The sequence below is a fragment of the Hyperolius riggenbachi genome, chromosome 4 (genome assembly GCF_040937935.1).
Source record: "Hyperolius riggenbachi isolate aHypRig1 chromosome 4, aHypRig1.pri, whole genome shotgun sequence".
NCBI classification, from domain to species: domain Eukaryota; kingdom Metazoa; phylum Chordata; class Amphibia; order Anura; family Hyperoliidae; genus Hyperolius; species Hyperolius riggenbachi.
Window position 1 is genome coordinate 23,811,588 of NC_090649.1, and position 27,880 is coordinate 23,839,467.

General features: G+C 46.7%; 1 long non-coding RNA gene and 5 other non-coding genes across 6 annotated transcripts; all 6 read left to right on the top strand.

Annotated features, from left to right (window-relative positions):
* The first annotated feature begins 55 nt into the window (after positions 1-55).
* LOC137570314 (uncharacterized) lies at positions 56-27,880 on the top strand. The gene is made up of 3 exons (XR_011031000.1): positions 56-130; positions 27,519-27,615; positions 27,712-27,880. It is a non-coding gene; the product is annotated as an uncharacterized lncRNA (long non-coding RNA).
* TRNAD-GUC (transfer RNA aspartic acid (anticodon GUC)) lies at positions 13,686-13,757 on the top strand. The gene has a single exon. It is a non-coding gene; the product is annotated as a tRNA-Asp (tRNA).
* Positions 22,390-22,461, top strand: TRNAD-GUC (transfer RNA aspartic acid (anticodon GUC)). Its single transcript has one exon. It is a non-coding gene; the product is annotated as a tRNA-Asp (tRNA).
* On the top strand, positions 22,822-22,911 carry TRNAY-GUA (transfer RNA tyrosine (anticodon GUA)). Its single transcript is given in 2 exon segments — positions 22,822-22,858; positions 22,876-22,911. It is a non-coding gene; the product is annotated as a tRNA-Tyr (tRNA).
* Positions 24,031-24,102, top strand: TRNAD-GUC (transfer RNA aspartic acid (anticodon GUC)). Its single transcript has one exon. It is a non-coding gene; the product is annotated as a tRNA-Asp (tRNA).
* On the top strand, positions 25,623-25,694 carry TRNAD-GUC (transfer RNA aspartic acid (anticodon GUC)). The gene has a single exon. It is a non-coding gene; the product is annotated as a tRNA-Asp (tRNA).

The following is a 27,880-nucleotide window of genomic DNA, read 5'->3' on the forward strand; positions in this document are numbered from 1 at the left end:
CCGCTATGCGGGGCGTGGCCGGACGGCGCTCTCTTACCTATGCCGCTGCTAGTGAGGAAGGCGTGGCTGGTTGCCTCCTGCTCAGCGTGCTGCCGCCAGGGGCGCTGCAGAGAGGCGGCCGCAATGAATGGTAAGTTTTCTGCGAGGAGATTTCTCAAGTGAACCAGAAAGCCCCTCCTCTCCCCCCGAAAAAGCAGTGTTTACGCCATGATGTGGACAAACGAGACTTTGCATCATTAGTGTGCAGAAACTGTGATGCTAATAGTATACCGTAACCACAAAGCAGCAAACATAGCCATCTTCTATGACCATAGGGTTGCCAGGTCGGCTGATGGAGAAAACCGGACAGGGGGTGGAGTTAGGGGCGGAGTCAGAAGCACACTTTTATGTAGAGTGGGGCTAAGCAATGGGCTTTTTTTTAAAAAAAATTATAGTATTTATATCGCACTGACATCTTCTGCAGCACATTACAGAGTACATAGCCATGTCACTAACTGTCCTCACCAGTAGTACTGGTCCAGTGCACATAAGAGACAGTTTTTCACCAGTAACTGCACATAAGAGACAGCTTTTCACCAGTAAATGCACATTATAAGAGACACCTTTTCGCCAGTAAATGCACATAATAAGAGACAGCTTTTCCCCAGTAAATGCACAAGAGACAGCTTTTCACCAGTAAATGCACATAATAAGACACAGCTTTTCACCAGTAAATGCACATAATAAGAGACAGCTTTTCACCAGTAAATGCACAAAAGAGACAGCTTTTCACCACTAAATGCACATAATGACAAACAGCCAGTGTTCCCAGTATATGTAGCCAGGGATATATGTGCCCAGTATATGTAGCCAGGGGGTATATATGTCCCAGTATATGTAGGCAGGGGTGTAAATGTCCCAGTATACGTAGGCAGGGGTATATATGTCCCAGTATATGTAGCCAGGGGGTATATGTGCCCAGAATAGGTAGCCAGGGGGTATATGTGCCCAGAATAGGTAGCCAGGGGCTATATGTGCCCAGAATAGGTAGCCAGGGGCTATATGTGCCCAGAATAGGTAGCCAGGGGCTATATGTGCCCAGAATAGGTAGCCAGGGGCTATATGTGCCCGGAATAGGTAGCCAGGGGCTATATGTGCCCGGAATAGGTAGCCAGGGGGTATATGTGCCCGGAATAGGTAGCCAGGGGCTATATGTGCCCAGAATAGGTAGCCAGGTGCCCCCCGCCCCCCCCCCCCCCCCCAGGAGGAGAACAGTGCAGCAGAGAGAGAGCTGGGAGCAGCGGTGGAGAAGGGGGGTGTCACGTTCTGTGAAGGTAGATAGGCCCAGAGAGAGTCTGATTGCCGGTAATCTGCAGTATCACCGGAATGCAGATATATATCTGATTATAAGTGAGCTGCAGTCTCACCGACAATCCGATATATAAACTAACCTCTGACACCTAAAGAGTGTAGTGATTGGTGCAACAGTAACACTAGAGGACTAGGCCTCAGTACAGCAAGGCGTACTGTACAAATTCCTTCCGCAGCCCAAGCTCTCCTAGACAGAAGGAGTCGGGCAGCCAGCAGGAAGGATATACTGAAAGTAACCCTAAATAGGAAGGGTCACTGTCAGTGCGAGGAACCGCCTCTGACAGCAAGGTCGGTTCTCGAGGTCGGACAGGCCAGGTCGTACACACACAGGCAAATAAGGTACAATATCAGGAGGCTAAGGCGGAGTCTAAGAGCGAGCCGGGGTTCGGCAACAGGAGATCAGAAATATCAAGGTACAGTATCACAAGTTCAGAGGCGAAAACGAGAGACAAGGCAAGGTCGGCAACAGGAGATAAGATCGGCAGAAGTACAAGAGGATGAGGCAAGAGCAAGGTCAGAAACAGGCAAAAAGGTCAAAGGCACAGATAAATCACAATGGTATGGTCTTCCAGTACTTATATATTGGCCGCACCAATATATAGGTATACTGTGGATCCGAGAGCTAACACGGGTGTGATCGCTACAGCGGACACAGAATACTGACAGTCTGCTGCTTAAATGCAGACTGTCACTTCAGCAATCTCCACCCCCCCCCCGATGACGTCAGAAAAGGGGCGGCAACTGTCCCGGCAATCTGCTCATGGGATCCTCCTTCTCAGGGCATAAAGGGCGTGACGCTCCGTGCGTGCGCGCGTTGCCCTGCCCTGCTGAGACATGCTCCTAGTGACCCGTTGAGCGGAGGAGGAGGCCGCCGGGACAGACCGGAAGTTCGGGGTCCCGATGACGTCAGCCGCGAGCGCGGCGTTCGTACTACCGCTGGCGGTGGGGGTGAGTCCATGCCTGACATTACCCCTCCCCTGAGGCGTGGTCTCCGAACGCGCCAATGAAGGTCTATCAGGATTAGTATCATGAAATTCTCGTATGAGTTCCTGTGCATGAAATTGATGTGCTGGTACCCAGGATCTCTCCTCCGGGCCATAACCCTTCCAATGAACCAGGTATTGAAGAGAATTCTGAACAAACCGGGAATCCAGAATTCTCTCAACCTCATATTCAGGTTCACCGTCAACAAGCACAGGAGGAGGACCAGAGTCCGCATGTACTGCGGGTTTCAGTAATGACACATGAAATGTTCTTACTCCCCGCATTGACTGAGGTAATGTCACTTGATAAGATACCCGATTGATCCTTTTAGCTATAGGATATGGACCTATAAATTTAGGTCCCAGTTTTGCTGATGGCTGTCGTAAGGCGATGTGCCGAGTAGAGATCCAGACAAGATCTCCGGGAGAAAACTCCCACTCGGGAGAACGCCTTCGGTCAGCCTGTTGTTTCTGGACCGACACTGTTTTCTTTAAATTATTATTAACCTCCCTCCAAAGAGATCTTAGCGTCTCTTGCCAGACCTCCAGAGCAGGGAAAGGTGAGGTCCTGACAGGGAGTGATGAAAACCTTGGGGACCTTCCATTGACAATTTGAAAAGGTGAAAACCCTGAGGAAGAACTCCGAAGATTATTATGGGCAAATTCAGAATATGGTAAGTACTGAACCCACTCCGTTTGATTGTCAGCCAGATAACATCGGAGATACTGTTCCAAGGACTGATTCATTCTCTCCGTTTGCCCATTGGTCTGGGGATGAAACCCAGAAGAAAAGGAGAGGGTGATTCCCAGTGCCTTGCAAAATTCTCTCCAGAATTCCGAAACGAACTGCACCCCCCTGTCAGATACTATGTTTTCAGGAACCCCGTGAAGACGAAGAACGTGGATTACGAAAAGGTCAGCAAGTTCTTTAGCGGAAGGAAGTTTCTTCAAAGGTACAAAATGGGCCATTTTAGAGAATCGGTCAACAATGACCCAGATCACCGTATTACCGTCCGAGGGTGGTAACTCCCCCACAAAATCCATGGATACATGAGTCCAGGGCTCGGAGGGTATGGGCAGCGGCTGGAGGGTACCCACCGGAGATACACGTGAGGGTTTACTCCGTGAGCACACTGAACAAGATACAACAAAATCCTCGACATCACTCCTCCAAGAAGGCCACCAGACGCTCCTGGACAATAATTCTCTAGTTCGAGCCACTCCAGGGTGACCAGCTAGCTTATGAGCATGAAAGAATTGAAGTATTTGTAATCTGAACTGTAACGGTACAAACATGAGATCGGACGGTTTCCCTGCAGGACTATCCTGTTGGTAGGGAAGCAGAACAGATGCAATATCCTCCATAGAGTCTATACTGGCTAACACCACCTTCTCGGATAAAATTGGCTCTGGTTCGGAGGGCAGTACTGATTCAATGTCAAAGCATCGTGAAAGAGCATCAGCCTTGATATTTTTACTTCCAGGTTTGAACGTGATGATGAAATCAAACCTAGAAAAGAATAAAGACCACCGTGCCTGTCTGGGATTTAACCTCTTAGCCCCCTTCAGATATTCCAAGTTCTTATGATCTGTATAGACCGTAATAACATGTTCCGCCCCCTCCAGCCAGTGTCGCCACTCTTCAAAAGCCAATTTTACAGCCAATAGCTCCCTGTTCCCAATATCGTAATTTCTCTCTGCCTCAGAAAATTTTTTCGAAAAAAATGCGCAAGGGTGAAGTCTCCCTTGTGATCCGGAGTACTGTGACAAGACTGCCCCAACCCCAATTTCTGATGCGTCTACCTCCACGATGAATGGCCTGGATGAATCGACATGGTGCAAAATGGGAGCAGAACAAAAAGCAGTTTTAAGACTCGAGAAAGCAGAAATGGCTTCAGGAGACCAATTGTTAACATTAGCCCCTTTCTTAGTCATGTCAGTAAGGGGAGCTACCAGAGCAGAGTACCCCTTTATAAATTTCCTGTAATAGTTAGCAAAACCCAGAAAACGTTGTAAAGCTTTTAGACCAACTGGTTGCGGCCAGTCCAAAACTGCCGCAACTTTACTGCTATCCATAGCTAACCCAGATCTGGAAATGATATAGCCAAGGAATGGAACTTCATTGATCTCAAACAAACATTTTTCCAACTTGGCATATAATGAATTCTCCCGTAACTTTTGTAATACATATTGGACCTGAGACCTATGCTCCTTGATATTGCGAGAAAAGATCAGAATATCGTCCAAATAAACGACCACAAATTTCCCCACCACCTCCCTAAAAATGTCATTAACTAATTCTTGGAAAACAGCGGGGGCATTACACAGACCGAAGGGCATGACTAGGTATTCGTAATGCCCATCCTGAGTATTAAATGCCGTCTTCCATTCGTCACCCTGTCTGATTCTGACCAGATTGTAAGCTCCCCTGAGATCTAGTTTAGTGAAGATCTGGGCACCTGTGACCTGAGAAAAAAGGTCATCAATCAGGGGAAGTGGGTAACGGTTCTTTATCGTTATGGCATTAAGGGCTCGATAGTCGATGCAGGGACGCAGCCCCCCATCTTTTTTCTTCACGAAGAAGAATCCTGCCCCCGCGGGAGATCTAGAGGGTCTAATGAACCCCTTATCTAAGTTCTCCTGAACGTACTCCCTCATGGCCACCTTTTCAGGTCCTGTGAGATTATAAAGATGACCTCTAGGGGGCATGGTTCCTGGTCTAAGCTCGATTGGGCAATCATAAGGCCTGTGAGGAGGTAGTGAATCGGCCGATCGAGGACAGAACACATCGGCAAAGGAGCTATAAGGCTGAGGTAAACATTGCGGAGTTAAATGAGTGGCACGAAGAGGGCATTTTGATATGCAGTGCTTCTGACAGTAGGATGACCAAGACAGCAACTGACCAGAAGCCCAATCGATCTGTGGAGAATGTAGCCGTAGCCAGGGAAGCCCCAGTATAATCGAGCAAGAAGGCATTCTGATAAGGTAAAATCGTAATTTTTCACAATGTAATACCCCAACGGTACAGATTAATTCAGGAGTAATAGAGACAGGTTGACTACCTTGTAATGGGGAATCGTCAATTGCAGTGACTATAATGCGTTTCTCAAGAGGAACCACTGGAATGCCTAATTTAAGTGCTAAATTAAAATCCATAAAATTGGCTGCGGCGCCCGTATCAACAAAGGCCTGCAGTGCAATGTTTTGTTTGTCCCAAGAAATGGAAATAGGAAATAGGATTTTATCTTTTGGAGGTATGGAATTCTCGCCCAGGGTAGTACCCCCGACTAACCCTAGGCGGAGAAGTTTTCCGGCTTCTTGGTACAAACAGAGGCGATATGACCTTTGTCCCCACAATATAAGCACAAACCCTCCTTCCTCCTTCTTAATTTCTCTGTCTCAGATAATTTAGAGTGACCCAGCTGCATGGGCTCCTCAGTAGAAGAGGAAGAGGCAAAACTTGTGGAAGGCTGTGAGCGCATGAAGGGTCGTTGCCTGGTAGACCTGTGAAACCGTACTCTGCGGTCTATCTTGATAGCAAGACTTATAGCCTCATCTAAAGTTCTAGGTTCAGGATGACTCAACATTAATTCTGACACAGAATCAGACAACCCTGTTAGGAAGCGATCCAAGAGAGACTGCGCCTCCCACCTGGTGGAAAATGACCATTTGCGGAATTCTGCAGCATAGATTTCCACTGAGTTCTGACCCTGTTTGAGTCTTTTTAGTCTCCTCTCAGCGGTGGCGGAAGTATCTGGATCGTCATATACGACCGCCATGGCTTCGAAAAAATTCTCTACAGAGGTAAGAGCCTCATGACCCACGGGTAAACTGTAGGCCCATGTCTGTGAGTCTCCTTGCAAAAGGGTTTTTATGAGCGTGACCCTTTGCAATTCAGAACCAGAGGAAATGGGACGCATTTGAAAATATGATTGACACCGATCCCGGAAATTACGGAAATCGGAGCGTTCCCCTGAAAACAACTTGGGTAACGACATTTTGGGTTCAACTGGCAAAACAGGAGTGGGATTAACTGGTGCCTGCAGGTTTTGCACAACTTCTGCTAGACGGTTAAGCTGGACCTGTTGATCTTTAACGGTCTGGTTTAATTGAGCGACGGCTGTCGTCAAGTTGTTAACCTGCTGGACCAGAGCATCCATATTATTGGTCCGCTGTACTGTCACGTTCTGTGAAGGTAGATAGGCCCAGAGAGAGTCTGATTGCCGGTAATCTGCAGTATCACCGGAATGCAGATATATATCTGATTATAAGTGAGCTGCAGTCTCACCGACAATCCGATATATAAACTAACCTCTGGCACCTAAAGAGTGTAGTGATTGGTGCAACAGTAACACTAGAGGACTAGGCCTCAGTACAGCAAGGCGTACTGTACAAATTCCTTCCGCAGCCCAAGCTCTCCTAGACAGAAGGAGTCGGGCAGCCAGCAGGAAGGATATACTGAAAGTAACCCTAAATAGGAAGGGTCACTGTCAGTGCGAGGAACCGCCTCTGACAGCAAGGTCGGTTCTCGAGGTCGGACAGGCCAGGTCGTACACACACAGGCAAATAAGGTACAATATCAGGAGGCTAAGGCGGAGTCTAAGAGCGAGCCGGGGTTCGGCAACAGGAGATCAGAAATATCAAGGTACAGTATCACAAGTTCAGAGGCGAAAACGAGAGACAAGGCAAGGTCGGCAACAGGAGATAAGATCGGCAGAAGTACAAGAGGATGAGGCAAGAGCAAGGTCAGAAACAGGCAAAAAGGTCAAAGGCACAGATAAATCACAATGGTATGGTCTTCCAGTACTTATATATTGGCCGCACCAATATATAGGTATACTGTGGATCCGAGAGCTAACACGGGTGTGATCGCTACAGCGGACACAGAATACTGACAGTCTGCTGCTTAAATGCAGACTGTCACTTCAGCAATCTCCACCCCCCCCGATGACGTCAGAAAAGGGGCGGCAACTGTCCCGGCAATCTGCTCATGGGATCCTCCTTCTCAGGGCATAAAGGGCGTGACGCTCCGTGCGTGCGCGCGTTGCCCTGCCCTGCTGAGACATGCTCCTAGTGACCCGTTGAGCGGAGGAGGAGGCCGCCGGGACAGACCGGAAGTTCGGGGTCCCGATGACGTCAGCCGCGAGCGCGGCGTTCGTACTACCGCTGGCGGTGGGGGTGAGTCCATGCCTGACAGGGGGCAATCTCCCCCCCCTTCCCTCACCTTAGGGTGCTCTCTCTCCCCCGCTGTCTCCTCCAATATGATGTGCAGGCTGGCGGGTGGCTGCGGGCGGAACTTACCTCTGTGTCGCAGGCGCCGGAAGTTCGGGTCCCGCAGCCGCTGAGATTCGACTCAAAAAAGATCCGGATCAAAGATCCGAATCATTCATGAGCCGGACAACACTATTCAGACTGATTAGTGTTGTCCGGCTCATGAATGATTCGGATCTTTGATTCGGATCTTTTTTGAGTCGAATCTCAGCGGCTGCGGGACCCGAACTTCCGGCGCTGGAGCGACACAGAGGTAAGTTCCGCCTGCAGCCACTCGCCAGCCTGCACATCATATTGGAGGAGACAGCGGGGGAGAGAGAGCACCCTAAGGTGAGGGAAGGGGGGGAGATTGCCCCCCTTCTCCACCGCTGCTCCCAGCTCTCTCTCTGCTGCGCTGTTCTCCTCCTGCGCTGCGGGGGGGGGGGGGGGGGGGGGCTCTAAACCGGACAACTTAATTGTCCGGTTTAGCATGCCTTTTTGCACCGGACACAGCACACAAAAACCGGACTGTCCGGTGTAAAACCGGACACCTGGCAACCCTATATGACCATTAAATAATAAATGCAGTAACAGTTACCCCGGACACCAGAAAATAAACGCAATAGGCAACATGTCAGCACAAAATAACCGCAATGCGGGCAACATGTCAGTATAAAATAAATGCAATGCGGGCAAACATGTCAGTATAAAATAAATGCAATGCGGGCAACATGTCAGTACAAAATAAACGCAATGCAGGCAAACATGTCAGTACAAAATATACGCAATGCGGGCAACATGTCAGTACAAAATAAACGCAATGCGGGCAACATGTCAGTACAAAATAAACGCAATGCGGGTAACATGTCAGCACAAAATAAACGCAATGTGGGCAACATGTCAGTACAAAATAAACGCAATGCGGGCAACATGTCAGTACAAAATAAAAACGCAATGCGGGCAAACATGTCAGTACAAAATAAACGCAATGTGGGCAACATGTCAGTACAAAATAAACGCAATGCGGGCAAACATTTCACCAGAAAATTACTGCAATGCGGGCAAACATTTCACCAGAAAATTAACGCAATGCGGGCAAACATTTCACCAGAAAAGAAACGCAATGCGGGCAAACATTTCACCAGAAAATAAACGCAATGCGGGAAAACGTTTCCCCAGAAAGTAAACGCAATGCGGGCAAACATTTCACCAGAAAAGAAACGCAATGCGGGCAAACATTTCACCCAAAAAGAAACGCAATGCGGGCAAACATTTCACCAGAAAAGAAACACAATGCGGGCAAACATTTCACTAGAAAATAAAACGCAATGCGGGCAAACATTTCACCAGAAAAGAAACGCAATGCGGGCAAACATTTAACCAGAAAAGAAACGCAATGCGGGCAAACATTTCACCAGAAAAGAAATGCAATGCGGGCAAACATTTCACAAGAAAAGAAACGCAATGCGGGCAAACATTTCACCAGAAAAGAAACGCAATGCGGGCAAACATTTCACCAGAAAAGAAACGCCATGCGGGCAAACATTTCACCAGAAAATAAACGCAATGCGGGCAAACGTTTCCCCAGAAAAGAAACGCAATGCGGGCAAACATTTCACCAGAAAATAAACGCAATGCGGGCAAATGTTTCCCCAGAAAAGAAACGCAATGCGGGCAAACATTTCACTAGAAAGTAAACGCAATGCGGGCAAACATTTCACCAGAAAAGAAACACAATGCGGGCAAACATTTCACTAGAAAGTAAACGAAATGCGGGCAAACATTTCACCAGAATAGAAACGCAATGCGGGCAAACATTTCACCCAAAAAGAAACGCAATGCGGGCAAACATTTCACCAGAAAAGAAACGCAATGCGGGCAAACATTTCACCAGAAAAGAAACGCAATGCGGGCAAACATTTCACCAGAAAAGAAACGCAATGCGGGCAAACATTTCACCAGAAAATAAACGCAATGCGGGCAAACATTTCACCAGAAAATTAACGCAATGCGGGCAAACATTTCACCAGAAAAGAAACGCAATCCGGGCAAACATTTCACCAGAAAATAAACGTAATGGGAGCACATTTCACCTGGAAAAGAAAGCATTTACTCACCTGGCGCTGCTCCCGGGACCACCTTCCTCCTGCTCGTCTCCCACGCTGACAGGGCTACGGCAAGATGGCGCCCGAAGACCTGTACTGGAGACACAAATAGTCTCCAGTACAGGGCTTCTGCAGCCATCTTGCCGTAGCCCTGCTCGCCTGCCGGTGTCGGAACAGACACCGGAAGAAGGAGACTGGAGCGGGGCTGCGGGCAATGAACTGGCACGGCGTCTATAGACGCCGCTGCCAGTTCATGAGGATAGAGTGACCAGAGTCCCGAGGCCGGGACGTCCCGCTGCTGAAAGCGGGACGTTTCCTGGGACCTCATGCAGGCTGGGACAGTGGACCTCGAATCCGGGACGCGTCCCAGGCAATCTGGGACGTCTGGTCACTCTAATTAATTACTCCCGAAAGGGGAGGCGTGTGAGGGTGCCAGTGGGTGGGGAGGAGGGTGAGAGTGGGTGGGCAGAGAGGGGGAAAAAACGATCGAGGCACCAGCCCGGGATGCGTATGCGGCATCGATGGCCGCCGCCATTAAACTTCTCCCTCCCTCCCTCCTAATATGCCCTCCAGTTTCCCCTTCCCCCCGCAGAGTAAACAAATGTGCAGCGGAGCGGGCTGTAACTCTTACCATTGCCTCTCCGCACCGTCCGGGATCTCATCTTGTCTTCTCGGCTTCCGGCGACGTCACAGGAAGCCGAGAAGACAACATGAGATCCCGGTGCGGAGAGGCACTGGTAAGAGTTACAGCACACTCCGCTGCACATTTGTTTACTCTGCGGGGGGGAAGGGGACACTGGGGGGCATATTAGGAGGGAGGGAGAAGTTTAATGGCGGCGGCCATCAATGCCGCATACGCATCCTGGGCTAGTGCCTCGATCGTTTTTTTTCCCCCTTTCCCCAGCGGCCAGGACTAAGGGGGGGGGGGGGGGGGGCAGAGCGGGACGGCCCCCCAAAATCGGGACCATCCCGACGAAAACGGGGCGGTTGGGGGCCCTGAGAGAGGGTTAACTTAGCCAGGCTTCCAGCTTCTTCAATCCGCGTCTAACTGCTTCCCATGTCGTGGTCCAAGTCAAGTGACTTACCATGCCGCCTTCTTCAACCCGGAAGGAAGAAGCGCGGTAGCCAGGTGATAACACAACGTGGTGCGTAGTTAGATGCAGAAGGAGGAAGCGTGGTAGTCATGTAACGCGACGTGGGACGCAATTAGATGCAGAAGGAAGAAGCGTGGTAGTCATGTGACACGACTTAGAGCGGGTTTTTTTTTTTTGTTTTGTTTGTGTTTTTATAAAATTGCTTGGATCTGACCTTTAAGGTAACTATTTATGTTGTTTTTTTTAATTGTCATAATATATATATATGTGTGTGTGTGTGTGTATTTTTATTTGAAAAAAAAAAATGTATGTAGGTCTAATTTTACAATTTGGACACATGGGCCCATATGCAATTCACTTTTTCTCCTGAGTTTTCTCCTAGGAGATAATTTTTCATCTTCTATATAAAATACATTTTCAGCTGTTTTTAACTGAAAAAGTACTAAAAGTAGATGAATAAGTACTATCAAAGTTATTTTAAGTATTTTCTAGCTTGCTGGTAATTTAAAAAACATTAAATTGACAACTTTAAAAATACCACCTAGGAGAAAACTCAGGAGAAAAAGTTAATAGCATGTGGGCCAATATGTCCCCTCACTTTATCTTCCTGTGCGTACTGTTAGTATGCTAACAGGAAGTAACGCATGTATGTGTTACTTTCATTTTATTAATGACCACAGCATCTCACTGATCTGTGCATTAACGGGCGGCGATGAGAATGTGCGTGGGAGCGCGCAGCGGCGGTAGCCGAATATCTACGTCCCTGGGACTTCGGATGAAGTCCTGCGAACATAGTTACACACAAGATGCAGTATCTAGTTAAATCTTTTGTATTGCCCATTCTGACATCAGCTTCCATGATAACTATGTCGTCCAAAGCTGAGTGTTCCTTATTTAAGCTGAGTGTTCCTTATTTAAGCTGAGTGTTCCTTATTTAAGCTGAGTGTTCCTTATTTAAGCTGAGTGTTCCTTATTTAAGCTGAGTTTTCCTTATTTAAGCTGAGTGTTCCTTATTTAAGCTGAGTGTTCCTTATTTAAGCTGAGTGTTCCTTATTTAAGCTGAGTGTTCCTTATTTAAGCTGAGTGTTCCTTATTTAAAGAGAGTCTGAAGCGAGAACAAATCTCGCTTCAGACCTCATAGATAGCAGGGGCATGTGTGCCCCTGCTAAAACGCCGCTATCCCGCGGCTTAACGGGGGTCCCTTCACCCCCAAATCCCCTCCGTACAGCCGGGGAGCGCTTCCGCATTGGGGCAGGGCTAACCATCGCAGCCCTGCCCCACGCGCGTCTGTCAGCGCGTATCTCCACCTCTCCCCCGCCCCTCTCAGTCTTCCTTCACTGAGAGGGGCGGGGGAGAGGCGGCGGAGCGCGTCTGCGTCTGATAGACTTGCTGAGAGGCAGGGCTGCAGCCGTTAGCCCTGCCTCCAGGAAGAGAAAATTTACGACCAAGTTGACGACCAAGTTTTGCGGGGGTGGGTTTGGGGGTGAAGGGACCACCGTTTAGCCATGGGATAGTGGCGTTTTAGCAGGGGCACACATGCCCCTGCTAACTATGAGCTCTGAAGCGAGATTTATTCTCGCTTCAGAGTCTCTTTAAGTACCTCTGTGTTGTTACGTCATTCTATGTCACAGTTGGATTAGTGTATTTTTTAAATAAGGGGTGTCTCTACATTTTTTGGCCAATGGGTGTATATAATGCTGGGAATACACCATACAATTTTCTGTTATAGATTGTTCTGTTAGATTTTTCTGTTAGATTTTCTGTTAGAATGCATAATTAGATTATTTTCTGTAGAGAATGGCCATTATCTCTGGTGCATTGTCTTCTGGTTATCTCCTGCAGAGTAGAACAATGCCTAATTGCTAGGCAGATAGATGGTTAGATAGATAATTTCCAACAGGTTTTATCTATCTGGCAGGTAAATCTTATGCTGGGCATACATGGGTCGATCTGGCAGCCGATTAGCCGCCGGATCGACTCCCGCCGCGTCCCCGCTTGTCCGCGCGGGGAATCTATCTGGCAGGTCATCGGACCTGTCGGATATTATCATCATCAGCGGCTCGATTGATAACAGCGCACCTCGCCGTGTATGCCCAGCATTAAGGTAGCCATACACTGGTCGATTTGCCATCAGATCGACCAACAGATAGATCCCTCTCTGATCGAATCTGATCAGAGAGGGATCGTATGGCTGCCTTTACTGCAAACAGATTGTGAACCGATTTCAGCATGAAACCGATCACAATCTGTGAAGCTGCCGCCGGTCTGCTCCGGCCGGCGCGACTCCCCCGGTCTCCGCTGTCTTCTTCTCTGCGCTGGTCTCCGGGTCTGCCTGGCTTCACTGAACTTCCTGCCGGGGGAAGTTTAAACAGTAGAGGGCGCTGTACTGTTTAAACTTCCTGCCGGAACAGGTAGTTCAGTGAAGCCAGGCGGAACCCGGAGACCAGCGCAGAGAAGAAGACAGCGGAGACCGGGGGAGTCGCGCCGGCCGGAGCAGGTAATGTATTGCCACTAGCGTCGGTCATCAGGCATTCGAACGCCGCTATCGATGCACTCCCGACCCGCCGGCGATCGAGCGAAATCTTCCGCATGGACGGATCGATGGGAACGATTGATTTCGGACGGAAATCGATCGTTCTGTCAGCGTTTGTGCAACGATTTCACAGCAGATTTGATCACAGTGATCGAATCTGCTGTATATCGGCGGGAAAATCGTTAGGTGTATGGGTCCCTTTACAGAGAATCTTACAGAAAATTGTATGGTGTATTCCCAGCATTAGAGTTTGGGGAGTGATTTTAGTAAGTGTGAGCTGGACAGGACTGCATTCAGCAACACAGAACAGTAAGATAGGAGGGTTGCACTGCTAATATGCTCCATTAGGTGTCAGCTTTGTCTTGTGTACTCCTCGTTAGTATAGTGGTGAGTATCCCCGCCTGTCACTCGGGAGACCGGGGTTCAATTCCCCGACGGGGAGGATCTTATTTTCCTTCTCAGGTCTCGACCTGGATTGATGCAATTCTAGCTTGATTTATTAGTAGTTATCTATGGTGCTATCTAGTGGCTGTGCTACTTATAAATCAAGCTATCATTGCATAAATTCATGTCGGGACCCAGTTGTTTGTTCTTTTCACGTTGGATTTTGACACCTGTTGCTGGGATCTGGGTGTTGGCTGATTGACCCTCTGGTTGTGAAAAGACTTGTGGTCTGAGCGATTGGGCAAATCTTTTATTTCTATGTTATTTTCCTTCTCAGGCAAACCATCCTTCACATAACATTATTATTATGTTTTATTTTGTAAAGTGCCAACACCTTAATTAGTCCCTCTCAATGCATTACTAAGAGAGTTATGCGGCATCATACCTGCATATCAAAGTATTATAGGCAGAGGATCAGCAAGACAGCCAGGTGACATGACGAGATAGACATGTATGTACAGTGCCTAGCACATAAATAACGAGGCTGTGTTCCTTTTTTTCTTTCTCTGCCTGAAAGAGTTAAATATTAGTTATGTAAGTGACAGTTTCTGTCCGGGTCAGACTATAATATAAGCACGTGAAGAAGCGCCAGTCAGGCGTGAAACGGCTGTAGTGCCGTCCAACCAACCCCCTGGTCACCCGAGCCCTGAGCCCCAAGCACCTCCACTGATTCAGGTTTGATCTATATCTATTTCACTGGTGTATGTATAACAAATGTGGCATGAAGATGAAGTAAAAAGCGTTTCTAGTGACCAGTGCCCGGTCTTTCTCGCTGTGCAGTGCATTTTCAAGTTGGTTTCCGTCTATTAGCATGATCATGTATTTTGTACAATTTGTATGTATAACTTTGTTCTATGTGTATAACCCTATGTATGTCATCCTTGTATCATTGTATATATTTATTGTTCAGCGCTGCGTAATATGTTGGCGCTTTATAAATACAATAAATAATAATAATAATATTAGACACCGGTTCCACGTCCTTGAGCTTGAATTCTGAAAAGCAACTATACAGGTGCTATTTGGGGTGAAGTTTACATTTTCAATGTTCTAGATGCAGGCGAAGTTTCTAATCCCTAAAAGAATTTGCTGAGTGTCGAGTGGTTGTGCTATGCTACAGTGTACTAATGGAGTGTACACACTTGAAAGATAAATGAAAGATATCAGACCAGTTTTTCCCCCCTCCATGTAGTATGAGAGCCATACCTACACAGTCTATTCTATGGAGCTGAACTCCCCATCAGATAGAAATCTTTGCAAGATGCTGCACACAAAGATGCTGTACACATGCAACAGATCAGTATCCGCAAAAGATCTGTTCCTGCAAAATGCATTCATAGTCTATAAGATCTGCAGATCATCATACACACCTTGTTTAACAGACTTCATCTGCATATCTGACGATCATCTGCAGATCTAAAAATCCATCCTGGTGGATCTGATCTGCAGATGAATGTCTGTTAAACAAGGTGGGTATAATGATCTGCAGATATCAGAGTATGAATGCATTTTGCAGGAACAGATCTTTGGCAGGAACAGATCTTTTGCAGATACTGATTGTAACGATTCTGCTAGTGTATGAAGACATCAGTAGCCAGACAGAAAATAGACGTTCCCAGACAGGGGAAATGTCTAACAGTCAGTGACAGCAGAAGGCAGTACTGTCACTGATACAGCTAAGAGAATGGTCAGTTGTCAGGGTCATTAACAGATCAGACAGATAAAGTACAAAATCATAAGGCAAAATCAGTGTGTTTATTCAGGCAGAGGTCGGCAACAGATCAGATAGGCAAGGGTACAGAAACGTGGGGCAAGAGAGTAGTGAGTAATCAGGCAGAGGTCGGCAACAGATGAGATTGGCAAAGGTACAGAATCATTAGGCAAGAGAGTAGTAAGAGACAAGGCAGAGGTCAATAAATACAATCACAATAATATGTTTTTCCTGAGCTAAGTGCGAATCCCCGGGGTGCTGCTATTCAAGCACACACCAATCTGACTAAGGTCTGAAGCATTCACTGTGAAGTGTTAGCTAACGCAGACAGTAAGCAAGTGTCAGCACAGCTCTTAAATAGCTCGGGTAAGCAGGCAACCACGCCCCTAAGCCGCTTGGCCAATCAGCGACCGGAGGTGGAGCCATGCGTGTCAGCTGACAGGTGATCAGCTGACACACTTCCTAGAGTATAAGAAGGGCATTGCCGACAGCGTATGCGTCCACCCTCATTTGCAGTCTGAGAATCATGCAGCCGGATCTCTGCATGAATGCTGCTGACACCATCCCTGGCAATGCGGGCAGCCGCACCAGAAGTCCCAGATGCGCTGCCAGCGGAGGAAACCGCGATTGAGCTGGTAAGCGCAGGAAAGAGTTTTTATCTGATGGGGAGTTCAGCTCCATAGAATAGACTGTGTAGAGTATGGCTCTCATACTACATGGAAGGGGGTAAAATTGGTCTAAGATCTTTAATTTATCTTTCGAGCGTGTACACATCGTTAGACTATAGTATAACCCTCACTGATAAGTAATTACTGCCATAAAACTTTTTCCTGTCAGTAAATGGCTTCTGAGAAGAGGAAATAGTTAAAAAAAGGGTCAATAATTCATAATTTGAGCTCTGGCATACTTTAATGAAGGTGTCATTGAGCAGAGACAATGAAATAGTACAAACTTAACTAGATTTAAATATAAAATAAAACTGTGGGATATCTAAAAAAAAGTACATTTTTAGGAGAAGGAGGATAGATTCAATTATTTTTCTCATCTGTTTATTTTCACCTCGGATGATTCTATGATAACTACGTTGTCCGAAGCTGAGCGTTCCTTATGTAAGCAACTCTACGCTGTTACGTCACTCGACGTTGCACATGCAAAAAGGGCGCCTGAAAAAAAGGGCGCAGGGATATAGATTAAATTATACATTTTTATCTAAAACAATATTTTTCGTTTCTATATTGTAATATAAGATCAAGTGCTAAATATGTTATGTTGAATTAACGGTAATAAAATCGCTAAATGTATTCACACTTGTATTAAGCATAGCGATAAAATTGTAGATATTACATATACTTTACTGCAACTATACTACCTAACTGTACAATCACACAGAACCCTCCCTGTACCTATCCCTAACCACTAGACCCCCCGTGGTGGTGCCTAACCTTACCCCCCAGTGGTATTAAAGGGGTTCTGTGGAGGGTATTAAAAATAAAACCTGTCACTTACCTGGGTCTTCTATCGGTCCCCTGCAGCTGTCCTGTCCAGCGCCGTCCTCCTACGATGCTCCGTTAGCCACCGCTGGTCCCGGCCTTATTATTCCTGTATTAGAACTGTGGCTGCGCAGGTGTGGCCGTGTGCATGCTCGCTCCCGTGCGCGTCATTGGTAGCTTGCTGTGCAGACGCAGTACAAGAAAAGGTCGTATTGCACCTGCGCAGTAAGCTCCTAATGACGCGTGCGGGAGCGAGCAATATTCGTCTGTTTAGACAAATAATTAGACCGGGCCTGCGGTGGGGAACGGTAAATCAGAGGAGGAGGGCGCGGGACATGACAGCTGCAGGAGGCCGATAGAAGCCCCAGGTAAGTGACAGGTTTTTGTTTTTAATAGGCTCCACAGAACCCCTTTAAGCTTAGTAAAAAAAAATTGTAGATATTACAGATATTTTACTGCAACTATACCTAACCCTACTCTCACACAAAACCCTCCCTGTACCTATCCCTAACCCCTAGACCTTCCCATGATGCCTAACCCCCACCCCCAGTGGTGCGTAACCCTAAAATCCCCCTGGTGGTGCCTAACCCTACCCCCCCATGTGGTGCCTAACCCTAAAACCCACCTGGTGGTGCCTAACCCTCACCACCCCCCTAGTGGTGCCTACCCCTCACCCCTCCCTGGTGGTGCCTAACCCTCACCACCCCCCTAGTGGTGCCTACCCTTCACCGCCCCCCCTTCCCCGTGGTGCTTAACCCTAACCCTGGTGATGCCTAACCCTAACCACCCCCCTGGTGATGCCTAACCACCCCCCTGGTGATGCCTAACCCTCACCACCCCCCTAGTGGTGCCTACCCCTCACCACCTCCCTCCCCGGTGGTGCCTAACCCTAACCAACCCCCTGGTGGTGCCTAACTCTAACCACCCCCCTGGCGGTGCCTAACTCTAACCACCCCCCTGGTGGTGCCTAACCCTAACCACCCACCTGGTGGTGCCCAACCCTCACCACCCCCCTAGTGGTGCCTACCGCTCACCACCTCCCTCCCCGGTGGTGCCTAACCCTAACCAACCCCCTGGTGGTGCCTAACTCTAACCACCCCCCTGGTGGTGCCTAACTCTAACCACCCCCCTGGTGGTGCCTAACTCTAACCACCCCCCTGGTGGTGCCTAACTCTAACCACCCCCCTGGTGGTGCCTAACCCTAACCATCCACACTGCACAAACACCCTTACACACATAGAAACAATGATATATTTGATAACGTAATATACTTCACTACAAATAGCATAAATAGAAAAAGTTATATATTTGTAATAGAATAAATAGCCTTACAATCACGGACGCATTACAAATCTTAGAATAAGGGTAATATTTAAAGTGATATATTAGTAAGATAATAAATCTGAAAACTATAATTTACGCATTAAAATTCTGAAAACAAAGTTAATACAACAATGAGCGATATATGTGTAATACAATAAGCGGAAAAAGTTTTGTTTTCACGGTCCGGGCAACTGTTTATCGAGTGCCCTAATTTCTTCTTTGGTGCCCAACAGCCGATAGTTTGCATTGCAGCCTATGGGGTGTCCTTGTAGTCCATTAGCCATATGTTCCCCTTTTTTCCTGTTTCTTTCTACTTCACAGTTGGACTGGTTTATTTTCAAATAAGTCTCTAATAATTTTGGTCACTCAGTGTCCAGTATATTAGAGTTGCGTATGCTAATAGGTCAGTGAGTGTGAGCTGGACAGGACTGCATTCAGCAACATGGAACAGTAAGATAGGAGGGTTGCATTGCTAATCTGCTCCATTAGGTGTCAGGTCAGTCTCATGTACTCCTCCTTAGTATAGTGGGGAGTATCCCCGCCTGTCACGCGGGAGACCGGGGTTCAATTCCCCGACGGGGAGCATGTTATTTTCCTTCTCAGGCAAACCCTCCTTCACATATTATTATATTATTATGTTTTATTTGCAGTGTCAACACCTCAGGCACTCTGAATGTTGCATAGACTTACTATTACAGTGCAAATATCTGTGTTAAGTTGCTCCCATAAAGTCACACTGCAACGCGCCACTGTGAACAAAGCCTTATTGTTAAAAAAAAAAGAAATCTGTCTGCCTCTGTATCCCCATTATTCTCAGGTACCCTGTAAATGTTTGCTGCCCCAACAGCCTAGTTCTGTAAGTTTCAGCATTATGTGCTCTTTAAAGAGACACTGAAGCGAAAAAAAAACTATGATATTATGATTTGTATGTGTAGTACAGCTAAGAAATAAAACATTAAGATCAGATACATCAGTCTAATTGTTTCCAGTACAGGAAGAGTTAAGAAACTCCAGTTGTTATCTTTATACAAAAAAGCCATTATCTCTACGACTTTCAAAGTCGTGGAGAGGGCTGTTTTTTGACTTTTATTATCTCAACTGTTAGTTAACTATTTACTTTTCCTCTGGCAGAGGAGAGGTCATTAGTTCACAGACTGCTCTGAAAGAATAATTTTGAATGCTGAGTGTTGTGTAATCTGCACATATTATAGAATGATGCAATGTTAGAAAAAAAACACTATATACCTGAAAATAAAAATATGAGAATATTTTCTTTGCTGCTAATCTTCTAGTAATTATTCATAGTACACAACCAATTCATTATATCATTTTTTTTTTTTTCGCTTCAGTGTCTCTTTAAGTGATAAATGAGTGAGTGACGGAGTTTTCTCAACAGTGACGTTATTGCAGTGCAGCCACTTCCTTCGATAGCTGATGGTAGAGCGGAGGACTGTAGAGGAATATCTATCAGAGATCCTTAGGTCACTGGTTCGATTCCGGTTCGAAGGATGTTTTTATTTCTAAACAACAAAACAACTTCTTTACAGAAAAAAAAGAAAAAATGTTCACACCCAAAATATTCTTAGTTGAGCAAATTCCACTTTTCCTCCTTACAGACAGAATTTCATATCATTTGTCTCTGACCAATGTTAGGGCCCATTCACACTAGGGCGATTAGCGGGCGATTCTACCTCTAGTGCTATTCTACCCTATGTCGGTGTTCTCACTGCCGCGATTGGCGCCGATCGCAGGCATTTTGCGATTAGCGCCAATCACAAACGCGTTACCTGCAGCAGTTTTGAGGCAATTCTGGAGCAATCGCGGTAAAGTGCTATTAAAGTGCTGACCACAATAGCTCTGAAATCGCAGAGGTGTCCAGTGATTTTTCTACATTAAATCTCAGAAAAATCACTTGCGCAAAACTTTAAACGTTTAGCGATTTTAAGTGTGAATGGGCCCTTTTCTGCATTTCTTATAGCTTCTGTGTATAGCTCCTGGGGGTACCTACCTCGGGAGGGGGAAGTCTCTGTATCCTATCGAGGCTTCCCTGTCCTTCTCCGACCCACAGTGGTCTCGCTGGGACCCCCCGCAAGCACAGCTGACAATTTGTCATGATGTGGCGCAGGGGCAGTCGTGCCTTCCCCGGCTACAGTGCAGGCGCAGTAGTGGGTCCCTGATGGGCCAAGGCGGAAATAGTCGATCCCAATTGGGCCCGCTGTATTGTGCATGTGACTTGCGTCTGCACAGTAAGCGGACCCAAGTGGGATCGGCTATGTCTATTTTTTTTGGAGGGGGGGGGGATTGGCTGTTTCTTCCTGATCCCAAGCCAAGAGACGCTACTGCGCCGGAGTCGGGAAGGTAAATATATACATGCCTGCCCAGCAAGACCACCGCGGGACGAAGGAGGACGGGGGAAGCCTCGATAGGATCCAGAGGCTTCCCCTTCCCGAGGCAAGTACCCCCTTGTTGCAGGTTTTCTTTAAATGCATTTAATAGAAGTTGCTTGCTTTACTATATTAGAGCTTGGGTATGTGTCACAGGAGCCCTCGTGGCTGACCGCACTTAGCCTTCTAAACGGTGCCAGCGCACAGATCGTGCGAACTCTGGTCGCAGTCAATGCGCAGGAACCGTTAAGAATTAGCCGCAGACAACTCAGAAGGGAGCCTGTGAGACACGGGTGATTACAACGTCACCTACTGGTTCAGAGTAAACTGCCACCACCGCGGTTACTATGGGACCGTGGGGCCCACTAACTGACTGACTAATCCTGCGAATAAAACGGTTAAACACACGATATTCTGTCTAGCCAACAACAAACAAACAGTAGCGTATCTTCAGAGACCCGGGATCATTTCTGTGTGTGCTGATAAGCAGGGTAGCGGAAAGTGAATGACTTGGAGAAAGTCGTTTATTCACGCAATATAAATAATTAATATATACAGACAATTATGAAAATCAACAATTATGAAAACAGTAATAGCCAGTATGAAAAATAAAAGAAGGGAGAAAATTACTTAGTTCCTGGAAAGATGTCCTTATTGTGGGAAGAATCATAAAGTCCTTGGTTTCAAAGTCCAGAGTTCAGACCAGGTGGATACCAGCATATCCTCAAGCTGGCATCTGATGAGTGCAAGATGGTTCAGTGTGGAGGACTCTGAGTTTTGGCTCCTCTCCCATTCTTATGCCCCTGATTCAGTAGGAGGAAGTGAGGGCGGGCCCACACACCCCCTTAGAACATGAGATGAGTCCTGCCCTTGTCCTGGAGACCAGAAATCATGCCTTAACCATATATGGGCTCTATCTCACAGAACCGTACAGGTCAGGGCAGATTTACTAATATTTTCAGATCTGCCTCGATGTACCCAGCAGTCTGATACCAAACATGAGGGGTGGGACCCCTGTGGTACCATTAGGGCACTGTTGGACTGCCTAACGGGCAGTCTTTACCTCAGAAGGTTCTGAAATGTTCTCAGACCCAACGCCAGGCAGGGCCCTACCTGCTCTGTTAGTTTGGAGGGTCTGCCAGCCTGGCAACACAGAAAATATGATACATATAGCCATTTATGGAATATGAGAGACCCCTGGGATTTATACCAGGTCATTCCCAGGCAAAGGTTCTTTGAAGTTGGCAGCAGCAAGCCACATGTCGGCTCCCTGCTGGGAAAAGGAGTCGGAGTGTCTGAGTTCCCTCACTCTAAATTTGGTTCTGTCATGGTGTTTGTCACCTTATACCTGATGGATGGGCCATCAGCACAGCTTGAAGCCAGGGACTCTCTGGGCCCAGGCTCATTAGCATATCAAAAGGGTCAACCAGCATTTGGAATGGTGCTCTCGTTGCTATTCCTCTGCTAAGAAAGGACTGCAGACCTCCTACACAATAAATCCAGATTGTACCGTTTTGAAGCGCAATCGATGCAGGAATCGAGTGCGATCGTTCTTTTCTTCACGGGCGGTTCCAGGACGCGCCTGCGTCCCCGCAATCGTCCGTGACAGTATGCTAATAGGTCGGTGAGCTAGACAGGACTGCACTCAGTAATACAGGACAGTAACATAGGAGGAATGCACTATTAATATGCTCCATTAGGTGTCAGGGCTGTCTCATGTACTCCTTGTTAGTATAGTGGTGAGTATCCCCGCCTGTCACGTGGGAGACCGGGGTTCAATTCCCCGACGGGGAGGATGTTATTTTGCTTCTCAGGCAAACCCTCCTTCACATCTCATTATTATGCTTTATGTTTTATTTGCAGTGTCAACACCTCAGGCACTCTGAATGTTGCATAGACTTACTATTACAGTGCAAATATCTGTGTTAAGATGCCCCCATAAAGTCGCACTGCAACGCACCACTGTGAACAAAGCCTTATTGTTAAAAAAAAGAAATGTCTGCCTCCGTATCCTTATCATTCTCAGGTTCCCTGTAAATGCTTGCCGCCCCAACAGCCTAGCTCTATAAGTTTCAGTATGATGTGCTCTTTAAGTGATAAATGAGTGAGTGACGGAGTTTTCTCAACAGTGACGTTATTGTAGTGCAGCCACTTCCTTCGATAGCTCAGATGGTAGAGCGGAGGACTGTAGAGGAATATCTAACAGAGATCCTTAGGTCACTGGTTCGATTCCGGTTCGAAGGATGTTTTTATTTCTAAACAACACTGAGCTGTTCACTTCTTTATGGAAAAAAAAAAATCACACCTAAAATATTGTTAGTTGCGCAAATTCCACTTTTTCTCCTCACAAAGAGAATTTCATGTCATTTGTCTCTGACCAATGTTAGGGCCCATTCACACTAGGGCGATTCTACCGCTAGAGCAATTCTACCCTATGTCAGTGTTCTCACCGCCACAATTGGCACCGATCGCAGGCATTTTGTGATTAGTGCCAATCGCAAACGCGTTACCTGCAGCAGTTTTGAGGCAATTCTGGAGGAATCGCGGTAAAGTGCTATTAAAGCGCTGACCGCGATAGCTCTGAAATCGCAGAGGTGTCCAGTGATTTTTCCACGTTGAATCACAGAAAAATCACCCGCGCAAAACTTTTAACGTTTAGCGATTTTAAGTGTGAATGGGCCCTTTTCTGTATTTCTTATAGCTTCTGTGTATAGCTCCTGGTGGTACCTACCTCGGGAGGGGGAAGTCTCTGTATCCTATCGAGGCTTCCCTGTCCTTCTCCGACCCACAGTGGTCTCACTGGGACCCCCCGCAAGCACAGCTGACAATTTGTCATGATGTGGCGCAGGGGCAGTCGTGCCTTCCCCGGCTACAGTGCAGGCGCAGTAGTGGGTCCCTGATGGGCCAAGGCGGAAATAGTCGATCCCAATCAGGCCCGCTATATTGTGCATGTGACTTGCGTCTGCGCAGTAAGCGGACCCAAGTGGGATCGGCTATGTCTCTTTTTTTTTGGGGGGGGGGGGATTGGCTATTTCTTCCTGATCCCAAGCCAAGAGACGCTACTGCGCCGGAGTCGGGAAGGTAAATATATACATGCCTGCCCAGCAAGACCACCGCGGGACGAAGGAGGATGGGGAAGCCTAGATAGGATCCAGAGGCTTCCCCTTCCCGAGGCAAGTACCCCCTTGTTGCAGGTTTTCTTTAAATGCATTTAATAGAAGTTGCTTGCTTTACTATATTAGAGCTTGGGTATGCTAATAGGTCGGTGAGCTAGACAGGACTGCACTCAGTAATACAGGACAGTAAGATAGGAGGAATGCACTATTAATATGCTCCATTAGGTGTCAGCTCTGTCTCATGTACTCCTCGTTAGTATAGTGGTGAGTATCCCCGCCTGTCACGCGGGAGACCGGGGTTCAATTCCCCGACGGGGAGGATGTTATTTTGCTTCTCAGGCAAACCCTCCTTCACATCTCATTATTATGCTTTGTTTTATTTGCAGTGTCAACACCTCAGGCACTCTGAATGTTGCATAGACTTACTATTACAGTGCAAATATCTGTGTTAAGATGCCCCCATAAAGTCGCACTGCAACGCACCACTGTGAACAAAGCCTTATTGTTAAAAAAAAGAAATATGTCTGCCTCCGTATCCTTATCATTCTCAGGTTCCCTGTAAATGCTTGCCGCCCCAACAGCCTAGCTCTTTAAGTTTCAGTATGATGTGCTCTTTAAGTGATAAATGAGTGAGTGACGGAGTTTTCTCAATAGTGACGTTATTGTAGTGCAGCCACTTCCTTCGATAGCTCAGATGGTAGAGCGGAGGACTGTAGAGGAATATCTAACAGAGATCCTTAGGTCACTGGTTCGAAGGATGTTTTTATTTCTAAACAACACTGAGCTGTTCACTTCTTTATGGAAAAAAAAAAAAATCACACCTAAAATATTGTTAGTTGCGCAAATTCCACTTTTTCTCCTCACAAAGAGAATTTCATGTCATTTGTCTCTGACCAATGTTAGGGCCCATTCACACTAGGGCGATTAGCAGGCGATTCTACCGCTAGAGCTATTCTACCCTATGTCAGTGTTCTCACCGCCAAAATTGGCACCGATCGCAGGCATTTTGTGATTATTGCCAATCGCAAACGCGTTACCTGCAGCAGTTTTGAGGCAATTCTGGAGCAATCGCGGTAAAGTGCTATTAAAGCGCTGACCGCGATAGCTCTGAAATCGCAGAGGTGTCCAGTGATTTTTCCACGTTAAATCGCAGAAAAATCACCCGCGCAAAACTTTTAACGTTTAGCGATTTTAAGTGTGAATGGGCCCTTTTCTGCATTTCTTATAGCTTCTGTGTATAGCTCCTGGGGGTACCTACCTCGGGAGGGGGAAGTCTCTGTATCCTATCGAGGCTTCCCTGTCCTTCTCCGTCCCACAGTGGTCTTGCTGGGACCCCCCGCATGCACAGCTGACAATTTTTCATGCTGTGGCGCAGGGGCAGTCGTGCCTTCCCCGGCTACAGTGCAGGCGCAGTAGTGGGTCCCTGATGGGCCAAGGCGTCTGCGCAGTAAAGCGGACCAAACTGGGATCGGCTATGTCTATTTTTCTTAGGGGGGGCGGGGTATCGGCTATTTCTTCCTGATCCCAAGCCGAGAGCCGATAATGCGCCGGAGTCGGGAAGGTACATTTTTACATGTCCGCCCAGCAAGACCACTGTCTGAAGGAAGACGGGGGAAGCCTTGATAGGATCCAGAGGCTTCCCCTTCCCGAGGCAAGTACCCCCGTTACAGGCTTTCTTTAAATGCATTTAATAGAAGTTGCTTGCTTTACTATATTAGAGCTTGGGTATGCTAATAGGTCGGTGAGTTAGACAGGACTGCATTCAGCAACATAGAACAGTAAGATAGGAGGATTGCACTGCTAATATGCTCCATTAGGTGTCAGGTCAGTCTCATGTACTCCTCGTTAGTATAGTGGTGAGTATCCCCGCCTGTCACGCAGGAGACCGGGGTTCAATTCCCCGACGGGGAGGATCTTATTTTCCTTCTCAGGCAAACTATCCTTCACATATCATTAATATGTTTTATTTTGTTTTTGAAACTATTGCAGTTTGCTGACACTGAAGTGCGATCTGGACGTGGTTGTTGCCCTTTTGTTCCTATAGACTATTCGTGCTGCTCGCCTTTCACCTCTCATTCGCCAGGCTTTTTTGACCAGAATAGTCCTTATCGCTGAAAGTTTTTTTTTTTTTCCTCAGCTGCCACTCTCTTAACACCCGATATACCGTTGGACGAGAAAATCCTAAAAGAGATGTTAGAGATGCAGCACCAGCTTTTCTTGCACCGACAAGCACCCCTCGTTCTAAGTCACTTACAATTTTTGTCTTACCCATATTGACATTAACTTCAGTGATAACTAAGTCACCTGAAGCGGAGTGTTCCTTATTTAACCTCCCTAGAGGTAGAATTATTTCCAGATTTTAGGGTCTTAAAGCGGTGCAATTTTCTTGCATGCCTATAGACCCTAAACCTGCAATCATGCTGCCAGAAAGCCTGCAGCAGCCCCTGCACTTACCTCCCTGGGATCCAGCGCTGTAGTTCTTCCTCCGTACTCTAGGTAGCGCTGCAATCCTATAGTGAGATTGCCGTCTGCTGTCATGGAGACAGGCAGCAATCTCACCAGGGGGATGCAGAGCCTCTGAGGACAGGAAGAAGAATGGCTGCAGGCATCTGGAACCCGGGTGGAGATGTGTTGAATCGCCCGCTGCATGCTATGCTCTGCATTAACCTTGCGGCGGTCACCATGAGTCAGGGTTACCGTTCTGAGCTGTGGATTTCCAACCCCGAGCCTGACTCAGAGTTACCGCTAAAGAGGTTAAGCAACTCAACATTGTTACGTCCCTGTTGGACTGGTTTATTTTCAATTAAGGGGTGTCTCTAATATTTTGGCCGTTCAGTCACTGAATGTCCAAAATATTAGAGACTTCCCTTATTTGAAAATGAACTAGTACAACAATGACGTAGAGTGACATAGCAATGTAGAGTTGCTAATATAAGGAACGCTCAGCTTTGGACAACATAGTTATAATGGACGCTTACATCAAAATAGGAAAGATTTAAATTACTTTGAACCAAGGATAATCGTCGGTCTCCAAAATCTAAAACATTGGCCTCAATTCACTAAGCTTGTTTCCTGTCTTTAATAACGTTTCTAGAGTTGTTACCATGGTGATAAGGCATGTCGTATTCAGGAAACATTTTACCTCAGGCAAACCTAAAGTTAACTCTTCTGTCTTTAAGTTAACTCTCCAATCCTTAAAATAACTCCAGAGTTAAAGACAGGCTGTTTATTAAAGCAGTATTGTCACCATAAAAATCAAATTTCAACAGCAACTGGTCTGAGTGTATTGAGTGATAAATATGCTAATCCTGCATTCAAAACGTTTTCTGCTGTTATGATTTGGAGTTATCACATACCTTAGGAGCACTGGCTCTTTAGTAGTCGGTGCCAAAGAATTGCATGCTGGGGTTTTTTTATCTATAATATATTCCTCCTCTTCTCTTTATTTCCCTGTCTGCTGCTTATCTGAAACCTGATCCCCTACTCACTTGTGTTTACAAGCAAGGCTGAGGTGACTCAGTGATTGGAGGAGACAAGAAAAAAAGTAAAGGGTAGAAATGACATCACGAGTTAGCCTTTACTGTGGGCAAAAGACATGGTTCCCACCAGGAACAGAATTCTCGTCATTTACTATATAACATTCACTGAAATCAAAACGTGGACAGTACAATACATGTATTATGTAAGTAGATCAAGTATTTATCTACTTATATATGGTTTTTTTTCCTGGAATAGTATGGCTGATCCTACTGCTTTAACTGCGTGTGAAAATAACTACAGAGGAGGTAACTTAAGGAATGAAGAGATAAGATAACTCTCTCACTGTGTGGAGGTAAGTTTTTTTCTCTTGCCTTATTATCTCCAGCATGATCTTAGTGAATTGAGGCCAGTGACTCTTTGAGTATTTTCTCGCCCAACAATATCTCAGGTTTTTAGAGAATGGCAGTTAAGAAAAAAAGCTTCAAGCGATAAGGACTGAAGGCTGATGAATGAGAGAGGTGAAAGGCAAATAGCACGCATAGGCGTCAATTCACCGGCAACTGGGCTTCGAGAGATTACCGAACTTCTACTGCACCTGTAAAAATATTGATGAATTA